The sequence below is a fragment of the Aptenodytes forsteri genome, unplaced genomic scaffold (genome assembly GCF_000699145.1).
Source record: "Aptenodytes forsteri isolate BGI_AS27 unplaced genomic scaffold, ASM69914v1 Scaffold87, whole genome shotgun sequence".
Taxonomy (NCBI): domain Eukaryota; kingdom Metazoa; phylum Chordata; class Aves; order Sphenisciformes; family Spheniscidae; genus Aptenodytes; species Aptenodytes forsteri.
Window position 1 is genome coordinate 5,924,253 of NW_008796041.1, and position 6,000 is coordinate 5,930,252.

Below are 6,000 nucleotides of genomic sequence, written 5' to 3' on the forward strand. Positions count from 1 at the left end.
AATAATCAGTATCTATGAAAAGCGCTTGTTCTCCTTTAGGCATTTAGTTGTATGGCTGGAAGTATTATACAAATATGTTGTTATAGGTGGCACCAATTACCCTGTAATTTCTGGAAAATTGATACAATGTATATCCAATTGTTAGTTTTACTACTGTACATGTAATTGCATAAGTAACTGCACCGTTACTTCACTTGTGACTATATAATTGTATGTGTTTCCAGTAGCAAATTGTATGGTATGGGTATCGTATCTAACTGCATAGCCGCTAAGCTGACATCATGGTGTAGACATATAAAAGGACATTTCATTTAGAAAACACAGGGTTGAATTCTGCCCTGGCAGAAAGTAACCACTTCAGGGGAGCTGTCTTGGGAGGCAGCCCTCATGTTGACTCACCAAATTATTTTCTTCAGCAGTGCACTTTGACTTCAGTGGGACTCAAATATGCTTACATCTCCTGGTGAACTGGGATGAGTTTCAGCCCACGCTTAAGTGGCTTGGCTTGCTGAGAATTGTGTCAAGCATCCAGCAGATTCTACTGGCACATAGGAAGAAGTCTCAGCAGCAGAGCTTCTGAAATTCCTCCTGATGTAAATAGTCTCTTTGGACAAGATGCGACTTCTCTGTACAGCGGATCTGAGGTTGTGGATTCAACGCAGACAGCCTGTCTCAATCTATTCTGGCTGCCTCTGAAGGCTTTATGCTCCTTTTGGGCTCTCTTACTTACCAGGCCTGAAGAGGGCAGGATTTAGTCTGTTGTATTTACAGTTAATTATTGCCATGTATGTGAAGAGTGTATTCTTACTAAGTATATACTGACCATATCTTATTGAAAGGATTAACTTTTTAAGAGAGACTTTTAAAAAACTCCGAGTGAGTTTTGTTTTCAGTCACAAGTAGAATGTGGATAAAATATATAATTCCATGTTCACTCTTTGTATTCTAAGAATTGTTATGTGCTCACTGTATTATATTTGCAGGCATTTTGTTATGTCTATCTAAGAAAATTGAATCCTAAAATATTTTAGTTATAAGCTTCTGCTGTGCAGAAGACTGTGATTTTTATATATATATACACATATATATATATGATAAAAATACTGTTTTTTGTTAGACAACGTGTAAGGATTTTTACCTGTTTGTTCTGGGCAGCGCCTCAGTAAAATAAATTGTTGATGCTCCAGAACTTAACATGTTTGTATGCACTTGCTTATCAGGTGCTCTTGCTCTCCCTATCTCAGTATGGAGGGCACATGAGACTCTGAAGAGCAAGGGAAGAGAAGATTAATGATATGTGGCAATGAATTTGTACTTCATTTATTCCTGTGAATATTTCTTGTTGGTACCAATGGTACTGTACCAGGCAACTGTTATAACTACAAGATTCTCTTAAGAAAGGACACTCTATAGATATTTTTTCACTGTTCTAATATTCTTCTCTCTGTAATAACAGGGGAACCTGATCCACTGCCCATCTAAATTGCTGGAAAGCCTCTTACTAACTTCAGTGAGATCTGGACTTTACTTCATAGATGTGATTTTATTCATATTAGAATTAAAGGGTACAGAACTTAAATTCTTATCTAAGGACATTCTTAAACTCCACTGAATTTCATCTTCATTCTCCTTGCTGTAAGTAATCCTTGGTCTCTGAAAAGTGTAATAACTGGATGTAAAATTTTGGAATTAAAACCTAAGAGCTGATTTTGTGCTACTGAAGTTAGTTTGACTTAATTACTGATTTTCTTTGGGCATTGGAACTGGCTGACGCTTCTTCCTTTCATTAATGAAAATGTTTTTCCCTTAAAAAAGCTTTTTTCCCTCTCTCTTTTTCTCTCATAAACCTCATGACCCTCAGAGAAACTGTAGCTCTCATTGGGAATGTACTGGTCTAGATTTTTGCTGCTACTGCTGAAATCTTCTTCTCTTTCTATGAGCCATATATTTCTCTTCATATATGACAAAAGACCTACTGAGAGATATATGCATATGTCAAGGACAGCATATATGAACATATTTCTCTTCCCTGCTTATAAGAGGTCAAAGATTTCAATATTTCATTAAAAAATAATCTCTTTAGAAATTAATATTTTCATTATTGATGGACGTTGACAAGCCTGCCATAAGCAGAGTTCTCACAGAAGTCAATATCACTTCCTTTTACACCGTGCTTATAGACTCTAGTTCTGCACTTGGTCCTTTCAGTGTGTATGTGAACCCCTAACAGATATCTCAGAAACCATTTTGAATGAGAGAAGAGACATAGAAGCGGATTGGTTAGCAAACTATTACTCATTTGTTTAAAGTTAGTCCCAGAAATAACTGTGAATTTACAATGCTAAAGAGAGTATTTCATACAGTTTGAAAAATTAATCCTGATTAGCTACTGGCAGACTTTGGCCATTAAAAGAAATTTCAATCAAATGCCCAAATCTTTCTCAACAGACAAGTGTTAAAAATTCAGTTGATTCTAGTTATTTCATGAAAGTAACTCTGTATTTACAGCAGGAAAAAGAATAGTTGAATCTGGCACCTGGCTGAGAGACTTAATACTGGGAAAAGTAAGTTATACATTAATAGTCTTTTCAGAGACTTAAGATCTTTAATAAAAACTTACCTAGGTTTGGACAAAATTATATCCTTTGTATAATTCCTTTCAGGGTAATAAAATTATTGCAGAGATTGATATGATCTTGTATGTAATATGGAAAACATCACCAATAGTTTAGTAGTTTGTTTCCTGCCTGTATGTAGAACCATCGTTTTCCTTTATGTTGGTGGGGAAAGGGAACAAATAATCAGTATCTATGAAAAGCGCTTGTTCTCCTTTAGGCATTTAGTTGTATGGCTGGAAGTATTATACAAATATGTTGTTATAGGTGGCACCAATTACCCTGTAATTTCTGGAAAATTGATACAATGTATATCCAATTGTTAGTTTTACTACTGTACATGTAATTGCATAAGTAACTGCACCGTTACTTCACTTGTGACTATATAATTGTATGTGTTTCCAGTAGCAAATTGTATGGTATGGGTATCGTATCTAACTGCATAGCCGCTAAGCTGACATCATGGTGTAGACATATAAAAGGACATTTCATTTAGAAAACACAGGGTTGAATTCTGCCCTGGCAGAAAGTAACCACTTCAGGGGAGCTGTCTTGGGAGGCAGCCCTCATGTTGACTCACCAAATTATTTTCTTCAGCAGTGCACTTTGACTTCAGTGGGACTCAAATATGCTTACATCTCCTGGTGAACTGGGATGAGTTTCAGCCCACGCTTAAGTGGCTTGGCTTGCTGAGAATTGTGTCAAGCATCCAGCAGATTCTACTGGCACATAGGAAGAAGTCTCAGCAGCAGAGCTTCTGAAATTCCTCCTGATGTAAATAGTCTCTTTGGACAAGATGCGACTTCTCTGTACAGCGGATCTGAGGTTGTGGATTCAACGCAGACAGCCTGTCTCAATCTATTCTGGCTGCCTCTGAAGGCTTTATGCTCCTTTTGGGCTCTCTTACTTACCAGGCCTGAAGAGGGCAGGATTTAGTCTGTTGTATTTACAGTTAATTATTGCCATGTATGTGAAGAGTGTATTCTTACTAAGTATATACTGACCATATCTTATTGAAAGGATTAACTTTTTAAGAGAGACTTTTAAAAAACTCCGAGTGAGTTTTGTTTTCAGTCACAAGTAGAATGTGGATAAAATATATAATTCCATGTTCACTCTTTGTATTCTAAGAATTGTTATGTGCTCACTGTATTATATTTGCAGGCATTTTGTTATGTCTATCTAAGAAAATTGAATCCTAAAATATTTTAGTTATAAGCTTCTGCTGTGCAGAAGACTGTGATTTTTATATATATATACACATATATATATATATGATAAAAATACTGTTTTTTGTTAGACAACGTGTAAGGATTTTTACCTGTTTGTTCTGGGCAGCGCCTCAGTAAAATAAATTGTTGATGCTCCAGCACTGAACATGTTTGTATGCACTTGCTTATCAGGTGCTCTTGCTCTCCCTATCTCAGTATGGAGGGCACATGAGACTCTGAAGAGCAAGGGAAGAGAAGATTAATGATATGTGGCAATGAATTTGTACTTCATTTATTCCTGTGAATATTTCTTGTTGGTACCAATGGTACTGTACCAGGCAACTGTTATAACTACAAGATTCTCTTAAGAAAGGACACTCTATAGATATTTTTTCACTGTTCTAATATTCTTCTCTCTGTAATAACAGGGGAACCTGATCCACTGCCCATCTAAATTGCTGGAAAGCCTCTTACTAACTTCAGTGAGATCTGGACTTTACTTCATAGATGTGATTTTATTCATATTAGAATTAAAGGGTACAGAACTTAAATTCTTATCTAAGGACATTCTTAAACTCCACTGAATTTCATCTTCATTCTCCTTGCTGTAAGTAATCCTTGGTCTCTGAAAAGTTTAAAAACTGGATGTAAAATTTTGGAATTAAAACCTAAGAGCTGATTTTGTGCTACTGAAGTTAGTTTGACTTAATTACTGATTTTCTTTGGGCATTGGAACTGGCTGACGCTTCTTCCTTTCATTAATGAAAATGTTTTTCCCTTAAAAAAGCTTTTTTCCCTCTCTCTTTTTCTCTCATAAACCTCATGACCCTCAGAGAAACTGTAGCTCTCATTGGGAATGTACTGGTCTAGATTTTTGCTGCTACTGCTGAAATCTTCTTCTCTAGTTTAAGATTAAAATTCTCTGAGGCATTCTGCAAACCCTTGCTGCAGGTAATGCCAATGTACTTGACAGAGCTACTCACTTGAGTTAGAGCTTTTCAGACGAGGGTCCAAATATATCTCTGAGGGTCAAAATCTACTCAGGCAAAATGTCCCTTGAAATCAGTGAATGTGATTGTCAAAAGAGCGGGGGGGCGGGGGCGGAGGGGGGCTGAAAGTTGCTCAGTGCTTTTCCCTATGGCCGTGCACTGAACTACATGCATCCTTGTACACTGAAAAGCACACAGATTCTCAACTCCACAGCAACTGCAACAGGACGTGAGGCTTTATTGCCATCCTTCTGGAAGGCTGGTTGTAAACTAGTTGACCCCCATGGAACCTGTACGAAACCTATTGGATTGGTTGTTTAGCCTTGTTTCCTTATCAATTATTTTCTTCCTCCCTCACGTGCACTGGTATATTATTGTTTTATGAATGTTGGGGCTGCTGGCAGGAACTAACATGGCTTTTCACCCTAAAATTTTACAGTGTTCCTTTTTAAACATACTCTTGGGCATTTTTGGCATTAGATGGGCATTTTTCCCTGCATGGGATCTAACTTCAGGGAGTTGCCTGTGGAATTCGGTGTATGATAAGAGTATTTTTTCATATTTAAGTGGGAAAAATAATGGTCCCGTTAAATACAACTAGCTGAATGCCTAATGAAAAGGGAACACTGGTTATAACTTGTATTACAAATCTTCTGTAATTAACGGCATCTTCATTAGTTAATAAAGTTGGTATTTTTGTAACCTTGTTTACTCTTATTATTCTTAATAAAGTATTTTATAAAAAACAATGGCTTAATTAGCATTATATTCTTATTTAAAGAAGAAGGTTTGGAACCCCATTGCTAGGTTCCCAATTCTAATTTCAGTGAGGGATTTTAGCGTGCAAAGTAAGGAGGACTGGTACTTTAAAGATCTTCATGTGTCCAATAACAGAATTGCGCATAAAATGAAAGATACAACCAAATCCATGCTGTGATCCTGCTGAGTCTCCCCAAGAGCTTCCTGATGGAATTCTGCACTGAGAATGGCCTAAGCATATTATGGAGAGAGTATATTTGCAGTGGAAAGGGCGTGCTTAACCTAAATGTGAATATTTGCCAAGAGGTTTGTAGTTCCTTACAATTTCAGTATGAAGGGCTTGGAATTTTAAATATTTCTTTTAATATACTTTACACTTCAGGAAAGGGCTTCCCTCACTGTGTCACTTAGTACTACTGGTGGTGC